Source organism: Pseudonaja textilis, chromosome 7, assembly GCF_049901715.1.
Source record: "Pseudonaja textilis isolate UNSWEBS1 chromosome 7, rPseTex1.2, whole genome shotgun sequence".
Taxonomy (NCBI): Eukaryota; Metazoa; Chordata; class Lepidosauria; order Squamata; family Elapidae; genus Pseudonaja; species Pseudonaja textilis.
The window spans coordinates 12,515,680-12,540,556 of record NC_141996.1 but is presented as its reverse complement, the minus strand read 5'-3'; the positions used below and the strand labels follow the sequence as shown (position 1 = coordinate 12,540,556).

Here is a 24,877-nt window from a genome sequence, read left to right as displayed (position 1 = left end):
TTGATATAGTTTTCCATCTAACAGCAGAAAAATACCCTAAATCATTCACACGCACAAACACAGAGACAATTTACTTCCTTTTCAATATCATTCTGCCATTATTGGTTTCTCAGGCCAAAATGTAATCATCCTTGTTGTCTCCAAGCTTAACTGGGGTTTTTTTTTCCCCACCTTCTATTTCAAATAAATTTCTGACATCGGTGCTACCTAGGCAAGATTAATATGACTTACCTACTTAATATAAATCAGTATGGAGTGTTTTGCAGAAATGTTTCTAACTGCAAAGGACAATGAAGTTTATCATTTCGTTCTGAAAGCATGTCACCTGGATCTGGCTATTTATGCTTCCTTGAATTCTGAAACGATGAAATATAAATCTGTTCCCATCAAGAAAAAGCATGAATTAAATTTATAATCTTTACATTATACCTGAGACATCTTTCAGGGTTGCTTGTTTATTTATTTCTAGGTTGCTAGGTGGTTTTTTTTTCCTTTTCAAAAAAGACTAGAAGGAAAATCCAAGAAGCTTTTAGGCAAAATATATATACCAGGTTAAATTAAAATGCATTTACTTGCTTATTTTTATTTTAAAATGTATCTGCTACTTACTCATAAGGTACTCTCAGTGGTGTCCATATGTTTATATATAAGGTATCAAAACATAGATTAAAAGTCTAGGAAACTAATTCTGGAAAGGCTTGGTAATTAATTTCCTGTTCAATCATATCCAATTTTCAGAGACTGCTTGGAGAAATCCCTGCAGTTTTCTTGGCACTTGTCTATGGAGATTTTCAGTCATCCAGGCCATGGTTGTCCCAAAGATACTTTTTTAAGAGGCAACTGGACTTCCTTGATTTTTCTTTGAAGACATTTCGCTTCTCATCCAAGAAGCTTCAAGTTCATCTGAAGAAGCTTTTTGGCTGAGAAGCGAAACGTCTTCAAAGAAACGCCAGAAAGTCCAGTTGCCTCTTGAAAAAGCACTTTGGGGTTTCCTTGGCAAGGTTTTTCAGAAATGGTTTGCCATTGTCTCCTTCCTAGGGCTGAGAGAAAGTGACTGGCCCAAATCACCCAACTGGCTTTCATGCCTAAGACAGGACTAGTACCCATGGTCTCCTGGTTTCTATCCTGATGCCTTAACCACTACACCAAACTCCTTCTTCTTTGGTAAATATAAATATTTTAGTCATTTCTTAAGCTATAACAAGTCTTTCCATGTTTCAATTCCAAGCTGTTGTAAAATCTACCTCTTACCATGGAAAAGATAAAATTGAGTGTTAATGCAGTCTGCATCTAAGGGGGCACATATAAAAGATGCCCAATTGAAAGTGGACTGTACAAATTCCAGAATCCTTGCACACAATCTCCATCCAAAGCACCCAATGTTACAGAGAACTCACCTTGAATTTGAACCCAGAAAGCAAACACTCTTTTCAGGTGTTTCAACCGGAGGATTAATGTGGCACTTTACCTATGCTGGTGATCAGAGTCTTTAAAAACTATCCCATAGAGAATGCATTGATGTGGTCCAACCTTCTGGTTGCCACTGCATAGGTCACCGGTTGGAGAACTCCAGGAATTGGTGCAGCTGAGCCAAAGCAGATGCCTCACCACTAATCCTAAGGTTGGAAGGGACCTTGGAGCTCTCCTAAGCCAAGCCTCTGTTCAAGGCAGAACCCATAAAGCATCCCAGTCAAATAGCTGTGCAGTCTGTTTTTGAAAACCTCCAGTGATGGTGAACCTACAACCTCAAGACTCTGTAACCAGGAGTCGCCAACCTTTTGGACCTCAGGGACCACCAAACTCATAATTTTAAATCCCGCAGACCAAAGACCCTGGCAAAATCCCCCCAAAAGTCTGCAGGAAAATTCCCCACTCCATTTTCCTACCGATCGAATATTCTTTATTTGGGATCGCAGGATACTAGCTCCAGCTCCGTTCTCGGGTGTGTGGGGGGGAGAGACTTTTGGCTTCATGCAAGGAAAACAGCAGAAGCAGCAGAAGTCTTTCTTTCTCTCCCCCAAATTCCACCAGAAATGAGTCTTTGTGAGACTTGCCACGCTAGTGCAGCTTCTTGGAGCAGGATGCCTGGCAGGGTCCCAAAGACTCATTTCTGGCAGAGTTTGGGGGAGAGAAAAAAGACTTTTGCTGTTTTCCTTGCATGCAGCCAAAGCAGAAGAAAGAAGCAGCCCAGTGGCCAAGCGAGGCAGGTGGGGTGAGTGGGGCAAGTTCCCCCCCTCCACCCTTTCTCCCCTTCCCTCACTATCTTGTGTTGTGCGCAATGCAAGCGATGCAAGCCTTGTGTTCCCATGGGCCATGTGGGCAGCGCAGACTTGTGTTCTTGCGCAGCCTGGATTAATTGCTTTGGGGGTGACATTTCTCTGCAGACCAGCAAAATTTTCTAGTGGACCACCAGTGGTCCCCAGCCCACTGGTTGGCGACCACTGCTGTAAACTGCTTAGAGAGGGCTGTAAAGCGCTATAAAGTGGTATATAAGTCTCAGTGCTATTGCTATTCATATCTGAACCCTAAGCAGGTGAATAAGGTAAGACATAGTTTGTGTGTCTAATATATGCCCTACTCTTGTTCTTTCACCCTTTAAATTGCTTACTTGGGAGAAAAACAAAACTCATCTCATCAGTTCCATGGAAGTTTATGGTTTCTGGATGGTTGAGATGTAAAACTAAGAGTTCCTCAAATGTCTGCTCAATTTATTTGAGCAACAGAGCAAAAATAATTTGGTACATCATCAAGCATTACAGCCGCATCCTACTGGGAAAAAAGAAAGGGAAGGCAGCCCACAGACAGACAGCCAAATGCACCTTAGAAAAATCATTGGTCTATCTGATGGGTTTCTTTTGCTTCTGCTCCTGTTTACAGCAGGAGCGACTGAATCTTGAGAGTGCCTGCAGCAAATCGAAGGAGCCGTTTTCTCTCCTCAGTCTGTCTATTTTATCTCTTTCTTCCCGCCATTTCCTCTTGACACTGCTGCCAAGAGCGTCAGCCGTGGAACTAATGTCTTGCCAAGATGGTGAACAGAGGCTTTTGAAAAACAGGGAGTGCTATTAAATTATGCAAGAGTCGCTCTCGAGATTTGATGGAAATCTTATTACCTGGAGAGCCTGAGAGTAGAATGGGCAAGGAAGAAACACCGAACAGAGAAAGAACTGTGCAAATTTATAGAAAAAGCTGCAGGCGATGGCTGAAATTTTTCCAATTGTTTGCAGTGTTGGCCTCCTGTCTTTGCTGTATACCTTCCTCTTTCGTACTGATCATATAAAAGGCTACAGCATACTAGGAGTTTTAATATCAACTCCCTGGCTTTGTATAGTTATTATGATGTCTGCTTAATGTACTGCTAGATTCACAGTCTAAAACTAGTGAAAGTCATAGGTCCTCCTAACTGAGGACCTATGAATTATAAAGGTAGCATCTAGGAATATAAGCAATTCCACGTATTATTGTTGTTATGAGCTGTGGTAGTGCAGTGGTTAGAATGCAGTACTGCAGGCTACTTCTGCTGACTGCAATTTGGCAGTTCGAATCCCACCAGGCTCAAGGTTGACTCAGCCTTCCATCTTTCTGAGGTGGGTAAAATGAGGACTCAGATTGTTGGGGGCAATAGGCTGACTCAGTAAAACCATTTAAAGAGGGCTGCAAAAGCATTGTGAAGTAGTGTATAAGTCTAAGTGCTATTGCTATTATTGGGCACGGGGTTGGACTAGAAAACCTCCAAGGTCCCTTCCAATCCTATTATTCTATGGAAAGTCCTTCTCGTAATAAAGGTAATGTCTCCTCTGAGTCAAGCTTTGCTCCTGGTAATCTCCTCAATTTTTTTAATGAAGTTTTCTTGACAAATTAAGTAATCTCTCTCCCTCCCTCCTCCTCCTCCCTCTCCTTCTCCCTTCTCCCTCTCCCTTTCCCCTCCTAGTTTTGAACATATGAGATCATAGAAGAACTGGCATAGAACTGGCATAGAACCAAATCTTAAACAACATACAAAAACAGGAAATAAAGGGGTTTGCTCATCAAGACAATGTTGTGGCATTCCATACCATACAAGGCATATACAAAAAAAGGAGAAGGTCAAAAAACACAAGGCAGACCCAGAAGAAAATAGAGAGACAACATCAAAGACACCTCTCAACAATATCAATTAACAATGGTTGAGGCTGCCAGAAGAGCAAGAGGCAGAACTTTATATCTCCCTTGACACCTGAAGCAGTGAAAGGGGAGGAGGGGAGGAGGAGGAGGAGGAGGAGGAGGAGGAGGAGAAAGAAGAAGAGAAGAAGAAGAAGAGGAGGAGGAGGAGAGGAGAAGAAGAAGAAGAAGAAGAAGAAGAAGAAGAAGAAGAAGAAGAAGAAGAAGAAGAAGAAGAAGAAGAAGAAGAAGAAGAAGAAGAAGAAGAAGAAGAAGAAGAAGAAGAAGAAGAAGAAGAAGAAGAAGAAGAAGAAAGTTATTTTGAATTTTATTGAACCCTAGAATCATAAAACTGATTTTTTGAATGGACCTCAAGGATCATTTTGGTGCAGGAAAACCAAAATGTGAATTCCAGCCTCTTCTTAGAGACCACCATAGATGATGAACCCACTATTATCTGTACACAGACTGCTCCACTGTTGCACAGATCTTACCTTGATGGATTTTAAGAGGTGAAAAAATTGCCCCAAGCTATAACCCCTTACAGCAAACCTATCTTGTTTAGGTGACATTGAAGATGCCTTCAGTCTCTGCATTTTTTCAAACAAATGCTTTGCTTTTCAAACCCCTCTAATCTCATACATCCAATAAAATAAGGGCAGAAAAAATTGGTCTATGCCATCTGGAGACATTATATAGTTAAGGATTTTATTAGGGGTATAGTGAACAAGGTCTCCCGGAGGAAAATTGAAATCATTTCACTTATAGTTGCAAGCATCTGTTTTCTTATTGATAAGATTTCAGTTACAAAAAAAGTATTGATACATATTTGAGGTAATTTTTTAGAGTTTCTAAATTCCTTAACGTTAGGTTTTGGAGCTGGCATATCAGATAAGCCAGAAATTGAATGTTTTGAGCATTAATCATGAAATTGCCTTTGTCATCCATTTGATCTACTGTTCACCCCAGCTCTATTTCTAACACGTTTTCATAAATCATTTCTTCCCCACACAGCCTCAACTACCGCTAGAGTCATCTTCTGCGGTAAACCTGAAGCAATTTGAAATGTATGTATTTTATCGTACTGGTTACAGATAGTCCTCAAGGTACAACTTCCATTGAGCCCAACATTTCTGTTGCTAAATGAGACCGTTGTTGAGTGAGTCTTGCCCCATTTTACGACCCTTCTTGCCACAGTGGTTAAGTAGATCACCGCCATTCTTCAGTGAGTAGCATAGTTGTTAAGAGAATGTGGGTTCCCCATTGGCTTTGCTTGCCAGAAAGTCACAAAAAGTGATCAGATAATCAACAGGCATAAATATGAACCAATAACCAAGCGTCTGAATTTTGATCATACGACAATGGGGATGCTACAACAGTCGTAAGTGTGAAAATGTCCACTTTTTCCTAGCTTAAGGGTTCCCAACCCTGGCAACTTTTAAGAAGTGTGGACTTTAACTCCCAGAATTGCCCAGCCAGACATGGGAGTTGAATTCTGGGAGTTGAAGTCCACACATCTTAAAGTTGAAGACTTTAAGTTGAATTCCAGGAGTTTAAATCCGTCATCTTAAAATTGGAAACATTGGGAATCCCTGTCCTAGAGAACAGTGCCCATAAAACTCACCCTAACCTAATTTTGTCTGCATTGAAATGGCATATTTTACTTAGTAAGAAGAACAGCGATGAAAAGATGAGGACGTTGAATGAGGTAAACCCTTTTTTCCCCTCTTGGTTTTGTTTTCCTCAAGTATAAGGCTCAAATGCCACCTACTGGGAAATCAGAGGGCTGTTCCTAACACTATTAATCCTGACTTTATTAAATATATATATATAAGGAGCTTCACTGAATCAAGCACAGAGGCTCACATTTGCTTCCTATTAAGGCCTATGAAAATAAAATTGTGATATTTTTCCTAAATTTGACAGCTCTCTGGAGAAGGCTCTAATGCTGGGGAAGATGGAAGGAAAGAGATGAAAAATATGACCAACAGTAAGGTTGACAGACTTCATTTGAATAGCAATGATTGCACTGGTGGAAGTGCAGTTTGAAAGACCAAATTGGGAACATAGGTTGCTGTGAAAAATATTATATTTATGCGGTTGCTAAGAGTTGAATTGATGGTACACAATCAATCAATCAAGGTCACAAACTCCCTTGAAATTCCTCCTGGATCACAAATTAAATCCCCCAAGAGGAAAATGGTCAGAATGACATGAGCAATATTACAGCATCATAAGCGACACTCCTTTTCTATCAGCATTGCATGCACACTCCAAAAAGGCAGAACTTTCACTGCAACATCACAATGCTGTCGTTTGTCATTCTGTTAAAAGCAGCAAATGCCTGTGGCTGACTTAGGTGCTCACTAAGAAAGGATTTTTCAAAATGACCATCAGAGCATTAGTATTTCGAATATTATTACTAACATGCTCTCATGCGAAGGAGTTCTACACCCTCTCCCCACCTGAAAAGAAATCTGTTCCAAATGCAAAACAAGAGCAGAGGAGAGGAGTTTCAGTTTTAGTTTCACAGCAGCAACCAGCTTCAGTACACAACAGTTGAGCTAAACCACACCCAGGCTCCTTGCTGTCTCCTTCTTGCTCACACACCAAAATACTGTTTCAGTTTCCAAACAGCCCTCAACTCTCTCACACACTGACAGGACACTAACCAGATAAATACCAATGGATGCTGGTAGGCAGAGGCACAATTTCCCTGCCCCACCCTTTATTTTCCTCCTCAAAAACTAAGCCCGACCACAGAGTTTCGTAGCAAAGCACAGGTATCGAGCTATATACCTATATACCATTCTGGACAAATGGCTGTCCGGTGTCTTCTTAAAAACCTCCAGTGATTTCTATGGGTTGCATTAAGGTGTTGATGGCTTTCTTGCTTTTTCAATTCCATTTTTAAAAACCTGCAGCCCAGAAGGATATTGCCCAAGTTTCTTAAGCTATTTATAAGTTGACTTCACATGCTTCCAGTTCAGAGTATCAACCTACAAGAGGGATAAAGAATTTCAAAAAGAATTCAGTTATTAAGATGGACCCGTTTTAGCCATTTTAATATCCTTCTTCTCCCCTGCTCATTCTCTCTGCACTTAAGAGCTGTGTTTCTCAAGTTGAACAACATCTGGACTTCTATTCCCAGAATTCCCCAGCCAGCATACTGCTAGAGAATTCTGGGAATTGAAATCCTTAGGTCTTAAAAGTTGCTCAGAGTGAGAAATGCTGATTCAGAAAGATCCTAACAAGAGTTTGCTTCAGTTTTGTATGTTTTAACTCATCCTGAAAACAGTCTTAACCATCTCTTTTCTCCCCGTCTCCAGTGGAAATTCTTGGTGCACTCAGCTGCGTGAACTTGCTGTTTCAAATTCATCCCCACCCCTTTAATAAAAGATCATCCCCATACTAATAATCAAAGTATAAAGTCTTTTTTTTTCCTGAGCTTTGAAAATTGTTTCCAGAACAGTAGGTGGGCCCTTGTTTTTATGAAACAATATTTTTATGAAGGCAGAAAGTTGGGAAGCGTGGGAAACAGCTGGACAATAGTGCCATCATGTGGGGAAAAAAACTGCAGGAAAATTTGGACAGAAAATCGACACTCAGAGCAAGAAGTTAAAGAGACTCCAGTAAAGAGAAAGAGCTGTTCAGGTAGGCACATTATAAAGGAATACATTAATTGTAAGTACGCATACCTTCTGTGTTTCCAGCTAGCAAAATCAGGGGAAAAAAAAATCATATTCTGCCTATTTAGAGAATGAACAATTTGATATATATGAATTTAAATGAAAAGTTGATGAAAGTTTGCAACAGCCTTGAAATGCAAGGAAAAGAGTGGTTAAAGATTGAACTAAGACTTGTTTCGATTTCCCAACTACGGTAATAATATAACTCCTGTGATGATGCCCAGCCCTATCTATAGGTAGTCCTTGACTTACAACAGTTCATTTAACAGATTCAAAGTTACACCGGCATTAGAAAAAGTGACATAACCATTTTTCACACATCCCCGTGATTAGGTGATCGAAATTCAGATGCTTAGCAACTGGTTCATACTTCATGACTGTTGTTGTGTCCCACGATCATGCGATCCCTTTTGCAACCTTTTGCCAAGCTAAATCAACGAGGGAAGCCAGATTCACTTAACGACCGGGTTACTAACTTATCAATTGCAATGATTCACTTAACTGTGGCAAGAAAGGTGGTAAAATAGGGCAAAACTCAGCTAAGAAATGTCTCACTTCACAATAGAAATTTGGGGCTCAGTTGGTCGCAAGTCGAGGACTACCTGTATTTTGGTCGCAAGTCGAGGACTACATATATTATTTTTATCTATAGTGCATTCCCAAAGTATTTTCATAACCTTGTCTTCTAACTCACACCCTTTTCCGACAAATCAAACACAATTCAAAAAGAACAGAAACCTTGTAATGCTTTTACAAAATAATTAGCTGTGATAAGCACAAGCCTTGCGAAACTGTGCAAGACTTTTTTTTTGTCAAGCAATTATAAGATAACAGGTATAAGTATAAACATAGTTATTAATACATGAAATGGATACATATAACAAAAAGAAAACAGTAGGGCATGGACGGTAGGCATGTTGGTGCGCTTATGCACGCCCCCTACAGACCTCTTAGGAAAGGGGTGAGGTCAACAGTAGACAGTCTAAGATTAAAGTTTTTGGGGGTTGGGGAAGAAACCACAGAGTCAGGTAGAGCAGGGGTCCCCAACCACCGGTCCCTGGACCAGTACCGGTCCAGGGAAGAATTTCTATCGGGCCGCCGGTTTGCTGGGCACCGCCATCTGATTTGGAGGAAAAAGTGCTTCCGGTGAGCTTTTCCGACCGTCCCGAAGCCGTCACGAAGCCCATCAACACAGGTACAAAGGAGGAGTTGAAGGTGGCAGGGAGAAGCGGGGGACGGCTGGCTGGCCGGTCACTCGGCTCACCTTGCCATGTGTGCTGATGCCAGTACCAGGCCATGGATGATTTTGTGATGCCAGTACCGGGCTGCAGCACAAAAAAGGTTGGGGTCCACTGAGGTAGAGTATTCCAGACACTGACCACTCTGTTGCTGAAGTCGTATTTCCTGCAATCAAGTTTGGTGCAATTAACCTTGAGTTTGTATCTATTGTGTGCTCTTGTATTATTATGGTTGAAGCTGAAGTATTCATTGACAGGTAGGACATTGCAATATATAATTTTATGTACTATACTTATAATTATACTTATATTTATACTTGTACTTACCAAAAGATAACAGACAAGAAATAATTTGCAAAGTAAGAATCTTCACATAAAAATTCAGGATACTAGAATGTCCACGAGGCTATAGTTTCAAAACATCTTTGCCTTCTGAAAAGTATGTTCGTTTCACAGCTGGCTTTTATCTTCTTGAAGGAGGGGCCATTACCTTGCAGCCTTACTCCCGAGTCGCCCGTGCTGTTGTAGCTGCTCTTTCCTCCAAGCAATCCTGTGCGTACACGCACTTGGCAGAGGCTCCTCGAGAACCTCCTCAACACTGCTGCCAGCCCCCACAATCTCTGAAAGCAGCAGTCCACTCCCTAATGGTCCTGGCCCCTCATCTGAGTCCTCGCTCTCCTCAGCCGTCCACACCTACTGCCGACTAACCACAATACCTTGGCACTTTATTTAAGAAATGAACCACAGGAACATATTGCTCCACTGTTTCTCCTGCAGCAATGGCCAAATCTTGAATTCGTTCAGCCGAATGCTGAGTTAGTTTTCCCCTGGAGTGAAATAGCCAACTACAGGTGGTCCTCAACTTATGACCACAATTGAGCTCACAGTTTCAAGTGAAACATTTGTTAAGTGAATTTTGCCCCATTGTTTGACTTATTTTGGCCACATAAGTGATTCCCCCCAGTTGTTAACACGGTCGTTAAGTGAAACTGGTTTCCCCGTTGATTTTGCTTGTCAGAAGATCACCGAAAAGTGATCATGTGACCCCGGCACACTGCAACCATCATAAATGGGAGTCCGTTGCCAAGCGTCTGAATTTTGATCGTGTGACCATGAGGATGCGGCAACAGTCCTAAGTGTGAAAAACAATTTAAGTCACTGTTTTCAGTACCATTGTACTCTTGAACGGTCCCTAAATTAATGGTCGTAAGTCGAGGCAACATTTCCCAAGATGGGAAATTGCAACCTGTTTATTCTGTACAGCGCAAAGAGGTGTGCCCTCAGGACTACATCACCAATTCAGACATATACCTCGTACACAAATTGACATAATGTTTATACACTTTTGGGAAAACCAGGCACATGATCAATAGGCAGAAAGCAGGAAACATAGGAAACAAGCAATAAAATACTCACACTGTTCAGAGTATTGCAGCGTAAATTCAGCACCAGAAAAGTAAACACAGATGACTGAGGCTTCATTTAACTTCTTTATGAACATATCAAGTAAATTTTACAATACCAGTTGAAGATTTCTCCAACATTTATTTATTTATTTATTGGTTTGTTTGTTTGTTTGTTAAAAGCTTACAATATAACAGAAACAAGAATAAACATATGTTTAAATACAACAAATAGGAACTAATAATTGGGGACAATAGGACAGGGACAGTAGGCACGATTGTGAGCTTATGCACGCCTCTTAGGAATGGGGTGAGGTCAATCAAGGTTAGTTTGAGGGTAAAGGAATAAAACATGGAGCAAACTCAAACAGAAGCAGACATGTTACAGGTTCAGAGCAGAAGAGCAACTCAACTTCAGCAAACATCAGTTTCACTTTAGTTCAGCAGGCAAGCAAGACACACAGCAGAGGAGAGAAGCAGTTTCGTTTTCAATAGACAGACTCAAAGCTTAATATAGAGCCATGCCTAGGCTACTTCTAGTTTCAGTTTCCAAACAGTCCTCATTGGCTGACTTGGTTGCTATGCCTATTCATCGGCTGACCTTGTTACCATGCTCTATTCCAATTCATGAATATACTCTGACACACACCCCTGGAGAAGATGACCTTCCCAGAAAGCGGGTTCATCACAGCCCTTACCCCTCTGTCCCTAAGTGATAACGGTTTATAATTGAATATGCAAAACTTATAATACATGTATTGACAGCGGCAAGAATACATGTATCGACAGTGGCAACATTGGGAAAATGAAAATACACCACCAGAAAGAGAAATAATAGGGAAAATAATGGCTTGTGCAGAATCTGATAGATTAACTTTGGAATTGCAAAATAAGGGGGAATCAGAATATTATGATACTTGGAATAAGTTTTAACAATGGTTGCAAAAAAAAAAAAAAAGAGGAGAAGGTCGGAACAAAACTAGCTAGGATGAATAGATCTAGAATGAAAATACTGCATCAATAATATGAATGTTAATGGTTTAGTAATATTTTTGTACGTATGGCGGAGTAATGCCAAAATGTTTGCACTGTGTTTGATACTTATAGTTGAAAATATAGAAAGTTAGCACCCACCCCTCTCCTAGAAGAATGAAATATTCTAGGAAATATTAAAGAGGCAGAATATTATATTTCCCTGGATGAGAAAAGAAGAAACATGTTTTAAAGACAAAGCAGCTTCCTGAAGCTGCCTGCCCCTCCCTTCAGCTCCAAGGTGATGGGATGAAGACATAACCCTCAGGAAATAACAGGATTGCCCATCTCACCACATGGCACCTGGGAAGATTACATCACCCAGCAGGATTCAACCAAACTTAGCACACATTCAACCTACAAAGCTAACTGTGACCCGTGACAGCATCCAAGCAGGATATTTTTCCTGCACTCCAGGAAATTCAAAACTTAGAGAAGGCATAAAGCCACTGGACTCTCAGCATCTCTTCCCTTTTTTCACTCAGGAGCTCCAAGGCATGTGGTGCTTCCTTCCAAGTAACTTCCATGAATCCAGTGTCTTTTCCCCCACTTGGAACTGAACCCAGAAGGATATTTCTTCCAACAATTTGGCACCCAGCAGATGGGACTCCAAGTTAACCTGATCAATGGACCTGGTCCAGGTCAGCAGCCCCTTGCCGGCAGAGACCCATTGAGTCTCTGGGTGAGTTTTCCTGGACCTTGGCCATTTGGAACAAAGGTTTTAAAGGGGTTTTGAGTGTTGAGCTCAAAGGCTGCTTGGGAAGAAGGTGAGTACCTCTAAATTTTAATTTTATAGTTCAGAAAAGCATGGGAAATATGTGTATGCCTCTGTGTGTGAGAGAGAGTGAGTGGATCCTGCTTCCTCCGTGTGTTCTACCAAGAGAGCTAGTATCAATTATATTACTGTTAATAACAATAATAATCATGCTATTTGTTTAACCAAGTTAATGTTTCTTCCTCATATCACTAATCCTCTCATATATTTCCCTTTTTCTAGCTCCTGTTTTTGTCTGCTAGCCATTGATAAAATAAGTCCCAAGTTAAAAAAAAATATTCAGTTTCTTCCTTTTCCTTAATTGTAAGTGTTAGCTTATTCTTATCACATCTTCATTGGTTGGGATCTCTTCGCTTTTCTGTTGTTGTGCAAATATTATTCTTGCTGCAGTCAATACATGTAAAATCAGATATACACAACAAAAATGTCTCTGATTTCAAATATATATGTTGTTTTATTATTTTTTTCAAGCCATATATGTATTTCTGTCCAATATTGTTTCACTTTTTGACATGCCCACCACATATGATAGTATGGACCAAGTATCTAGTGATATTTCCAATATTTTGCAGATTTATCCTTAAACATCTTTGCTAACCTTGAAGGCAGAAAATGTTATAAAACATTTTATAAAGATTTTCTTTGTATGCAGTAGATATTGTTAATTTATCATTTCAATCCCATAATTTCTGCTATTGATCTAACTCAATTGAATAGCCAAAATTTTTAGAATCTTGCAACATTTTCAAGGTTGTCCTTGGTTTTTTCCCTTGCCAAATATATTTTAATATTGTTTAATTTTTCAAAATATTTTATTCCAGTTTTATTGGTATTGTTTGGAATAAATATAGTAATCTTGACATGATATTCATTTTTATGGTGGCTACTCTTTCCATCAATGATAGTTGTATATTTTTACACTTAACCAAATTTGTTTTAATACGTTATGCCAATTTATATTAACTTTCTTGACTATCTGTATACCTATTTTCCTTGTTAATTCTTTTTTTCTGTATGTCTGTAAACAATTATTTTGATTTTTTTTTCCTTAACTTTCAGTCCTGAAACTTCACCATATTCTTCTATGGTTTGAGTCCATTTTCTTGTGGGTCTTCCAAGATAAAAAGCAAATCTTCTACAAATGCCTATAATTTATATTGTTACCTTTTTATTTCCATACCTTTAATTTCTATGTCTTGTCTAATATTTCTATTTAGCACTTCCAATGTCAATATGAATAGTAAAGTAGATAGTGGACATCCTTTTTTTTGTGCCTTTTTATATTAAAATTCTCTGGCAAATAGAATAGAATAGAACAGAAAAGAAAAGAATAGAATTCTTTTATTGGCCAAGTGTGATTGGACACATAAGGAATTTGTCTTAGTGCATATGTTCTCAGTGTACATAAAAGAAAAGATACATTCATCAAGGGTCAAGAATCATCAGGTACAACTCTTAATAATAGTCATAGGATACAATAAGTGTTCTGTATATGTATTTGCATTCTTGTAATCCTGTGTTCTGATTGGCTAAAATGCACAGCACTTGGATTGGTTGAGTGTGCGGCACTGATTGGCCGTTATGAAGCAACCGCGATTGGCCGAGCTGATCGCGGGTTATTCGAATGGCTGTCATTGGCCGCGGCACCCTGTACCAGTTCAATATAAGCCGCCGTACTCCAAGCCGGCAGCCAGATCTAACTCGAAATAAAAAGAGCTTTAAACCAGTCACTGCCTCACGTCTCTTCTTGGGCCCGATCGACCAACATAACACTGGCGACGAAGGTGGGATACTGAAGCAAGACCCACCTCGCAGTATACAAGATGGCGAAGGCCCTCACCAAACCCCTCGATGTAAAGGCGATGGACTGGGCCGACCTCGAGCCTTTGTTGCAAAGCCACTACGCACCCACGGTGCCAACCCTCATCCGCCGGCACGATTTCTACCGGCGGGATCAAAAGGAGGATGAGAGCATCAGCGACTTCATGGCTGATCTACGGGATTTCGGGGGCCTGTTCGGGTTCACCAACCTGGGACGAAGCCTTGCGAGACCGTGTCGTCCTCGGACTCAAAGACCCCATCCTGCAAAGCCGGCTCATGGCGAGGGGTGACATATCCCCTACCGACGCCCTCGCCGAAGTAACTGCAGCAGAGGCAACCAGGAAATCAGCGGGCCGCATGCAACAAACGAGCACCGCGCACCGGCCCGCAACAGCAGAGATGACCCCGACCCCTGAGAGGCAGACCGAGACCAACTGCCGGGCAACCACCTCCACACATCATGGCGATCTCGACTCCCTCACCAACTCCGAGGACGAAGAGGAAGACATCCACCAGCTCCAGACGGAACGAGACCGGCGCGAGCGGCGAAGCCATAAGTCGAGGTTCCAGTGTGCCGGGTGCGGGGGTGACCATCCACGGTCAGAATGCCGGTTCCTTGATGCAATATGGTGACACTGCGACAAACGGGGCCACATCGCCAAGGTGTGCCAGTTCAAACGGAACCACAGCCCCCGGCGTCGAGACAGCAACCTGCGGAGATGAGATGGCACCCCGCCCAAGGAACAGAGACTGACACGCCAAGAGCCGATGGAGCCGGAGGGAAGAAACAGGCCTTTCAACAAGGCCCAACAACAAGAAGAAACCCACCAGACGGTCGTTATCGGCCATTCTTCGACCTGGGATGGCCGGAAGGTCCACGTGGAGGTGGGCATTGAAGACCGACCATGCAAAATGGAGGTGGATTCCGGATCCTACCTCTCCATGGTCACATGGTGGGAAATCAAGCGCCTGGTGCCAACCATCCATCGGTGCGAGCTCGAAAGCCAGAAACTCATCCTCTAGGACTACCAGGGGAACCGCATCCCCATGGTAGGAATTGGACATTTTAAAGTTACATTCAAGGAGCATACCAAGATACTTCCCTTAACCATTGTGAAGAAGGACCGCCCTAGCCTTTTGGGACTACAATAGCTCACGCCACTGGGAATAGAGGTGACGGGCATCAACCACGTCGCCGAGACGGACTGAGAGGAGCAGCTCTCAGAGGACTTCCAGGAGGTTTTCGACAGCAGCCTAGGCAAGTACCGAGGGGCCCCAATAACCTTCAACCTAGACCTTGGCATTGCCCCAATCCGCCTCAAACCCCAGCGAGTACCCTTCGCACTCAGGCCCAAGATCGATGAGCAGCTAAATAAGCTCATCGAACAAGGAGTACTCGAGCCAACGGACCATGCCAGGTGGGAGACCCCTATAGTCACCCGGTAAAACCAGATGGGTCAGTGAGAATTTGTGGTGACTATAAGGCCACCCTCAACCGCGCGCTGCAACAAAGCGCTTACCCCGTCCCAGTGGTACAGCACCTTCTGAACTCACTGGGGGGAGGCAAGATTTTCGCCAAACTCAACCTGGCACAAGCTTACCAGCAACTGCCGGTCGATGAGGAAACCGCAGAGGCGCAAACCATAGTCTCCCACCGCGGGGCTTTCCGTTGCAAGAGGCTCCAGTTCAGAGTCAGCGTAGCCCCGGGGGTCTTCCAAAGTTTAATGGAGAGGCTACTCCAAGGCGTTAAGGGGGTAGTGCCCTATTTTGATGACGTGCTGGTGTCAGCGGCCAACCAAAAACAACTGGAAAGCCGCCTGAGGGAGGTGCTTCAAAGGTTCAAAGACGCAGGGTTAAAAGTCAAGAAGGAGAAATGCCAGCTGCGCACAGAAAGAGTCGAGTTCCTAGGGTACCTCCTAGACCAGCACGGGATACACCCAACAGGAAAAAAAATCAGGGCCATCAAGGAAGCCCCTAGACCAAGGAATAAAACCGAGTTGCAGGCGTTTCTGGGACTGATTAATTTCTATAATGTTTTCCTGCCCCAAAAGGCAACCACGGCTGAACTGTTGCATAGGCTGCTCGACAAGACAGCCACCTGGAGCTGGGGAAGGCGAGAGGAAAACGCATTCAACCGAACAAAAGACCTATTCACATCGGACGCTGTTCTCATCCAATACAGCGAGACGCTACCACTAGCAGTAACATGCGATGCATCACCCTTCGGCGTCGGGGTCATCCTCAGCCACACTCTCTCTGACGGAAAGGAAGCACCCATCGCCTTCTTTTCAAGAACCCTCTCAAAACCGGAAAGGAATTACAGCCAGCTGGACAAGGAGGCCCTGGAAATCGTCGCGGCTGTAAAGAAGTTCCACGAGTACCTTTACGGCAGAACCTTCACCATCATCACCGACCACAAACCATTGCTTGGGATCCTGGCAGGGGACAGGGCCACCCCGAACATCCTCTCTCCGAGAATGACAAGGTGGTCCGAATTCCTTGCCGCCTACAATTACCGGCTAAACCATCGCCCCGGTAAGTCAATCTCACACGCAGATGCATTGAGCCGCACTCCGTTGCCCGACCTGGATGCTGACCCAGCACCTGCCGTGTCCACCCTGAGCATAGAGACCTTACCCAATCTCCCCCTAACTGCGTCAGACATTGCCCAGGAAACGAATAAAGACAAACATCTGGCACGGGTTTTAAACTGGGTGGAGAAAGGGTGGCCGGAAAAGGACGACAATTAACAGTTCAGAACCTTCCGGAGCTGCCAAACGGAACTCTGTACACAAGAAGGCTGCATACTGTGGGGAGACAGGGTCGTTATCCCAGAAAAACTACAGAAAAGAGTTTTGGACATGCTTCACGAAGGGCACCCGGGCATCGTCAGAACAAAAGCCCTGGCCAGAAGTCACACCTGGTGGCCAGGGATGGACAAGGAGATCGAAGCCTGGGTGGCATCATGCAAGAAATGCCAAGAATCCAGGCCAAGCCCTCCCGCCACCCCAATCCTGGAATGGGAAACTCCCAGAGGGCCATGGTCCAGGATTCACATAGATTTTGCTGGACCCACAAATGGACACATGTTCCTGGTGACAGTAGACGCTTACTCCAACTGGCTGGAGGTAAGCAACATGAGGACGACCACCACAGAAGCCGTCATCAAGGAACTCAACAAACTATTCTCAACCCACGGCCTCCCAGATGTAATTGTATCTGACAGCGGGCCCCAGTTCACCGTGCTACCTTTCGAAAGATTCCTAGCAGAATGGGGGATACGACACGCGCTGACAGCTCCAGCACATCCAGCGGTGAATGGGAGGGCGGAATGAATGGTCCAATTTACAAAAAAGACAATCCAAAAAATCGAAACCGGGGAACTACAGGACAAAATCAACAGGATGCTATTCATACAATACATCACCCCGAACACAACTACGAACAAAAGCCTGGCAGAGCTGCTAATGGGGAGAAAGTTAAGATCCCCACTAGACTGGCTGCACCCCACATACAACCCGGATACACACACCTGGCTCCTCCAGCAAGCACCGAACGTTTGCACCGGGAGACGCAGTATACGCAAAGAACTTCAGGGGGGACCCACTCTGGGTACCGGCAATGATAACCCAGGTAACGGGTCCCCACTCGTATCGGTTACAAATGAACGAGCATGGAAACGACACATCGATCAACTAAGATCGAGAACCACCACGGGAAATACAACCGACACGCAAACACACAGAAATAAAGAACCAGGAGGAGAGGGGGAACACCAAAGCACCAGCCAACAGGGGAGGAAAAACCCTGAAAAACAAAACAGACAACCCCAACAAAAAAGAAACCAGGAATACTCACCAGCCGAAGCACCAGGAGACGACCCGCTCAAAGCCTCACCTGGAAGAAGCAGCCAAGCCAGCTCAACCAGCCTGGGGAGCCCGGGCGGGAGCAGCGAAGCCAGCAGCTCGACCAGCCTGGGTAGACCAGGAGGGAGCTGCGGGGAGAGGCCCGACTCACCCTTCCAGGCGGTTCCATCGACGAGGCAGAGAGCAACACAGACCCCGACCGAACCGGCCAGCGGCCAAGAGACAACTAACCTGAGCAGGTCCAGTAGGCAAGTACGGAGCCCCGCCTACTTGCAGGACTATGTCACGTAGGACCGAACCAAGAGGGGAGGGGTGTTCTGTATATGTATTTGCATTCTTGTAAACCTGTGTTCTGATTGGCTAAAATGCACAGCACTCGGATTGGTCGAGTGTGCGGCACTGATTGGCCGTTACGAAGCAACCGCGATTGGCCGAGCCGATCGCGGGTGATTCGAACGGCTGTCATTGGCCGCGGCACCCTGTACCAGTTCAATATAAGCCGCCGCACTCCAAGCCGGCAGCCAGATCTAACTCGAAATAAAAAGAGCTTTAAACCAGTCACTGCCTCGCGTCTCTTCTTGGGCCCGATTGACCGACATAACACAATAAGCAATCAAATCATACTAGGAAATAATCAATATAGATCGTAAGGATACAAGTGATAAAGTTACAGTTATACAGTCACAAATGGGAGGGGATGGGTGATAAGGAGTGATGAGAAGATTAATAGTAATAGTAGTGCAGACTTTGTAAATAGTTGGACAATGTTGAGGGAATTATTTGTTTAGCAGAGTGATCGCGTTCAGAAAAAAAACTGTTCTTGTGTCTAGTTTTTCTGGTGGTATCTCCTTTTACTATCACCTTTGCCATTTGTTTATGGTATATTACCTTTGTATTTAAAATTATTCTCATATTGTTTTTAATCTGTCTCTTAGGCAAAAAGCCATTTGATCTGAATATATAAATTCATTTAGAAACCATTTTAGTCTTTCTGCCATTATTGAAGCATATATTTTATAGTCAGTGTTCAGTAAAGATATGAGCCTATAGTTTTTTATCTGCATTAAATCTGAATCTTCTTTTGGAATCAAAGAAATATTTGCTTCCATCCACGAATTTGGTACCTTTGCATCAATCAATACTTCAGTATGGACTTCCAACACTGATGGGCCTAAAGTATTTTGCAAACATTTGTAAAATTCTGCCTGCAGTCCATCTGTGTTTTATTATTCTTTTGTCTCTTGATCACTTCTGATAATTCTATCATTGATATTCATTCATTTAACATAATGTCTGGAATACTATACCTGACTCTGTGGTTTCTTCCCCAAACCCCCAAAACTTTAACCTTAGACTGTCTACTATTGACCTCACCCCTTTTCTAAGAGGTCTGTAGGGGGTGTGCATAAGCACACCAATGTGCCTACCATCCCTGTCCTATTGTTTCTTTTATTTTTCTTATATGTACCCATTTCATGTATTCATAACTATGTTATTACTTATACCTACTACCTTGTAAGCAATTGACAAATCAAATAAATAAATAAATAAATAAATAAAGTTTTTTAATTTTTTCTGGTACTTTAGGTGGTTCCACTTTTTCTGGATATTGTTTAATTTTTTTCTTCTAAAACTTTTTCTTGATACAGCTTTTCATAACAATACAAAAACAATAAAATATATTAAAACAAAAAACTTTCTAGATAATTGATCTGCAACAGGAAAAGGAAGTTAGCCCTGAATTCAACTGGTAGTCTGCTTTGAGTCCCTTGATAAGGCTATCAGGAGTGTCCAGAAATTTTAGGGCAATGATGTAACACCCTTGAAGGGGTGTGGGTTCCCAACAAAATGGAGCTTCTCTGGCTAAAGCTAGCTAAATCAGTCCTAGAGTAGGTTTTCAAAACTCAAACCATCCCGAGTTCCGGTTTGGAGTGTTTCAGGGCAGGCAGGAATCAGCGATCGTGCGCGGTTTCTGCCTGCGCTCACCGCTGGAATGCCCCAAGCCACCCGGCTTCGGGGCTAAGCCACCCCGTAGAAGGTGGTGAAGACAGGGGAGATCTGGCAGGGTCAAGAGGAATCGCACCTCTCCTCCCCAGCCAGCTAAACTCCCTTTTCTGAAGGCGGTAGAGCGGCGGTCAGAAATGGCCACCTCAAAGAAGCACTCAGTCGGAAAAGAAAGTGCAGGAGGAAGTTAAGAACTGATAGTTTGGGGCTGACCGGGACAAAAAGTAACAACTAAGGTACCCTGGAATTTAAAATTTGCAAAAGATACAAGCAGCGAATGAAAGTTAAAAGGGAAAGTTCTTTTTTTTTCACTCTCCTTCCTAACATTGACAGTGAACAGAAATGAATGAGAAATTGGAAAAACCCGCTTTGACAGCAATAGGTAACTAAACGGGATAATTAAATGTCAAGGGGATAATAAGGATTTCTGAACATTTTTAAAAAAATTTTTTGCTGTAAGTGGGAAGGGAGAGGAAAAGAATAGGAGCAGGATTTGGAAGGCAGGAGGAGATTGCCTAGAACTTAAAAGAATCATTAAATACTAACAAGACTTCTAAAAGATACATTTTAACTGGAATTTTGTAACTAAACAGTAACCCCGGGAAGAGAAAGTGAAGAAAAAAGAAAGTGTTAAAAGAAACAGCTTATTTGGACTGTTTGGTGACTTTGGGACTTTTGGAAATTATATTTGAAGGACTAAAAACATTTGGGTGGTTGTTTGGAAAAAAGTTTTTTTTTTCTACAATGGCATCACTTGTGGATGAACTGAAAATTGAATTCAAAAAATATAAAGAAGAGGAACAAGAAGGGAAGGGCTCTCTTGGCTCTCTTTTTCAATTCTTATAAATGGCAATTTGTACCTATGAGGAAACTGACTGTGCAACAAGATGATTGGGACAAAGAAGAAGCCATCTTTGATGAACAAGTAACTTTAATTGGGGAAGAAAGGGGAAAGGAGGAAAAGAAAATGGAGACTTTAAGATCTAAAAAAACAACCAAAAAGGGAAAAATAAGGTGAAAAGTGGATATAATGTTAGAAAACAACAGAAAGGGGGAATACAGAAGAGGGAAATGGAGGTGGAGAGACAGGGGGGTAAAAAGGGCAGGGAGAAGAAGCAAGGAAGGAAGGGATGAGAAGTTTCAATGGTGTGGAGCAAGATGTAAAGAAACAGGATTTATTTAGAGATAATGGGTAAAAACTTAATTGAAAAAGGGATTCTGCAAAAGTACATAAGATTGTATTGTTATATTTATATTAGAAATAATGTTAGAAAATTGGAAACAACATGTGATTAAAAAGTGGGATAAAATATTCAGTGTAATTCAGTGAATTTTTTGTGAACAAAAGGAAGGCAATGAAATAAATGAGAGAATTGAATTAGGAAGGAATGGGAACATTTTAATGACACAATGTTTTAAAATATAAATGAAGTGGGGGGGAAATAACTATGGAAAGTTTATAAGTGTTCCCATAAAAGTATGATATTTAACTGAAAAGTAATGTGTAAAATGTTCAAGATTTAAATGAATATTATTGATAGATTTGAATTGGCATGGATTGTTGTTTTAATTATATTACATATTTATAATCTTTTCTTTTTTAAAAAAATATAGTGTGTAACTTTAGAATGTACTAAGCAGAATCCAAATGGAAGTTATGTACTATACTAAATGGTATAAATTTAGGGGAAAGAGATAAAGGCGTCATACTCCAATCAGTGTTCAGGAGAAATTTTGTTTAAAGGGAAAAGATAATAGATAGCTGGAAACAGGACAGACAAAGAATAATAAGCATAATGATCTGAACTGAGATGAGATAAATAAAATAAAATTAAGAAAGTTAAAAGAGGGGAGAAGCTATATAGAAAATGTAAAATAGCAATAAGATATGGAATGGTATATAAAATGAGCATGAATTTGAATTTGTGTCTGTACGAAGAGATGTAACCCGGGATCAAGCTGCTTTCAGAAAAGATGTTTTATGTTTTTATGTTTTGTTTGTTTGTGTATTGTTTTTGAAAATCAATAAAATTTGTTTAAAAAAAACAACCAAACTCAAACCGTCCCCATTAACTTTCCCTAACTACATTGTGACCAGATATCTTGGAATACAATTTCACTATCTCCAGTTAGAAAGCCCATTTGAAAGAGAATGGAAGTTACTGGCAGCATACAGTAACAGAGTTTGAGAGGACATTGGAGGTCATCTAGTCCAACCCCCTCTCAAGCAGGAGACCTATACTATTTCAGACAAGTGACTGTCCAATCTCTTCTTAAAACCTTCCAGTGATGAAGAATCCACAACTTCCAAAGGCAAGCCATTCCACTGGTGCAGTGGTGGGATTCAATTTTTTTTACTACCAGTTCTATGGGTGTAGCTTTGTGGGCTTGGCAGGGGAAGGATACTGTAAAATCTCCAGTCAGAGGTAGTATTTGCCGGTTCTCCCAACTACTCAAAATTTCTGCTACCAGTTCTCCAGAACTGGTCAGAACCTGCTGAATACCACCTCTGCACTGGTTTTGGTAATGGACAAGGATAATATTCGGGTCATTAGTAAGCCTTAGTAAAATCACACCTAGAATACAGCATCCAGTTTTGGCCACCACACTGATGTTGAGATTCTAGAAAAAGTACAGAGAAGAGCAACGAAGGATGATTAGGGGACTGAAGACTAAGGCATATGAAGAACAGTTACAGGAACTGGGCTTGGCTAGTCTAGTGAAGAGAAGGACCAGGGGAGACATGAGAGCAGTCTTCCAATATTTGAGGGGCTGCCACAGAGAGGAAGGGGCCAAGCTGTTTTTCAAGGCGCCTGAAGGCCAGACAAGGAATAATGGATGGAAACTGAGAAATAAGGAGAAATTTTCTCACAGGGAGAACAATGAACCAATGGAACAGCTTTGCCTTCAGAAGTTGTGAGATCTTCATCACTGGAAGCTTTTTTTTTAATTTAACATATTTAGAAGAGAAGAGAAGAGAAGAGAAGAGAAGAGAAGAGAAGAGAAGAGAAGAGAAGAGAAGAGAAGAGAAGAGAAGAGAAGAGAAGAGAAGAGAATATTTTATTGGCCAAGTGTGATTGGACACACAAGGAGTTTGTCTTGGTGTAAATACTCTCAATATACATAAAGAAAAGGTACATTCATTAAGAATCATAACGTACAACACTTAATGATAGTCATAGGGTACAATCAAAAATCAGATCATACTAGGAAACAGTCAAGTGGGAGGGGATGGGTGAGAAGGAGTGGTGAGAAGATTAACAGTAATAGTAGGTTACACCTTGTAAATAGTTGAACAGTGTTGAGGGAATTATTTGTTTAGCAGAGTGATGGCTTTCGGGGGAAAAACTGTCCTTGTGTCTAGTATTATTTATTTATTATATTTATTATATAAAATACAAAGAAGAAGAAAAAAGGAAATTGAGAAAGGGAAAGGGAGTGGAGAAAGGGGTGTGAGATACAAGGGGAAAGAGAAAAAGAAAGAAAAGGGAGCATTGACTTCCAACTCTACTTAGCACAGTACAAGATAAACACATCCAAGCTCAACTTTTTGCTTTTACACATTAATATATAACTTGCCATTCCTATAACACCAAATCTTTCTAATCAACAAAACCAAGGTCACAGTTTCATTTTTTCTTCACAAGCACAAATTCCAGAAATGATACCCAAATAAGAACATATTTTCCACTTTGAATAAACAACTCCTGCTTTATCTTCCTTGTTATGGAAATAATATGTATTTCTATTTGCACCTAGTAATATTTGTGAACTGCCACCATTTTTATTTACAACATTTGTTGTATTCTTTCAAATTCTCTGACCTTACTGAAAGAAAAGGGGGAGAAAACCTTTTTTTTTTCACCCTTTTTCTCCTTCAAAGTACTAAACTTTTTTTAAAAAAAAAACACTTTTTTAAAATCAAAACTTCCTAATACATTTTTTCTTTGACTTTTTAACACACAAGCTTTAAACTTCAGTATTGCATTTAGATCCCTCCCAACAAACTACCCTTATAGAATTCCCCCCCTCCATTCACTTTTATTAAATGGGTATGTCGTTTTCTTTAACTTTCTCTTAATACAGGTACTCCCAAATATATTTTCAATAGTTTTTGCCTACTTTAAGAATTACTTAAACATTATATATATGTAAAAAAAATAGTTTTCAAGAATAGCTGTCATAAATGGTGTAGAGCCTCCTGCTTGGGGGGTGGGTGGGGTCGACTAGATGACCTACAGGGTCCCTTCCAATTCTGTTATTCTGCTTCTTTCCTCGATTAGTTCCCATGCATCGTTTCTTGTCTCGCTTTGGTAAATAAGTCCAGACATCTCAAAGGTTGCCAAAACTACATACTGTTCACAACCTTTAAACAAATATCCCCCTAAGCTAACCCACTGCTGTCAGTTAGAAGTCTTTTTGACAACCGTATCCAGAATGACAGCGGGGACACAACGAAACGCCCCGTCTCTCTCTGGTCAGCTGGACCGGCCGCCTAAATAAGAAGCCGGGACGGAGGTGAGCGGCGGTAAGGCTGAGCCAATGACAGCCGGGAGGAAGAGAAGCGGGCCCGACAAACGAAAATTTCGTTTTGGCAGCTTGTTTCACTGCGACTTCCGCTCGCTTGGGAGTCGTTCTCTCGGAGAGTCAGGTGAGCGCTGCTGGCGTCCGTCTTAATCTCGCCTTTCAAGGGAGGGTTGCCTGGATCTGGAAAGGATACCCCGCCCCACCCCGTGGATCCCATTATGCCCAGCCCGCAGCTGATGGGTTTATAGCCCAAGCCCCGACCAGCGGCCGGATCGCAATAGTTTCGCTTTTGCCTTTCTATTTTTCGGAAACTATCACACGTTCGTTTACTTTGGCAGATTGGAGTGACAGGAAGTGGGGTCGTCGTACAGTCTGCTTATTCTAT

At 42.0% G+C, this 24,877-nt stretch overlaps 1 protein-coding gene across 2 annotated transcripts in view; it reads left to right on the top strand.

The window, feature by feature from the left end:
• The first annotated feature begins 24,541 nt into the window (after positions 1–24,541).
• The window catches only part of CCDC82 (coiled-coil domain containing 82), a 28,677-nt gene continuing 28,341 nt past the window's right edge, over positions 24,542–24,877 (top strand). For both annotated transcript variants that reach the window (XM_087937060.1, XM_087937061.1), the window contains exon 1: positions 24,542–24,616. The gene's annotated coding sequence lies outside the window, so the exon portion shown is untranslated. The remainder of the gene's footprint in view (positions 24,617–24,877) is intronic.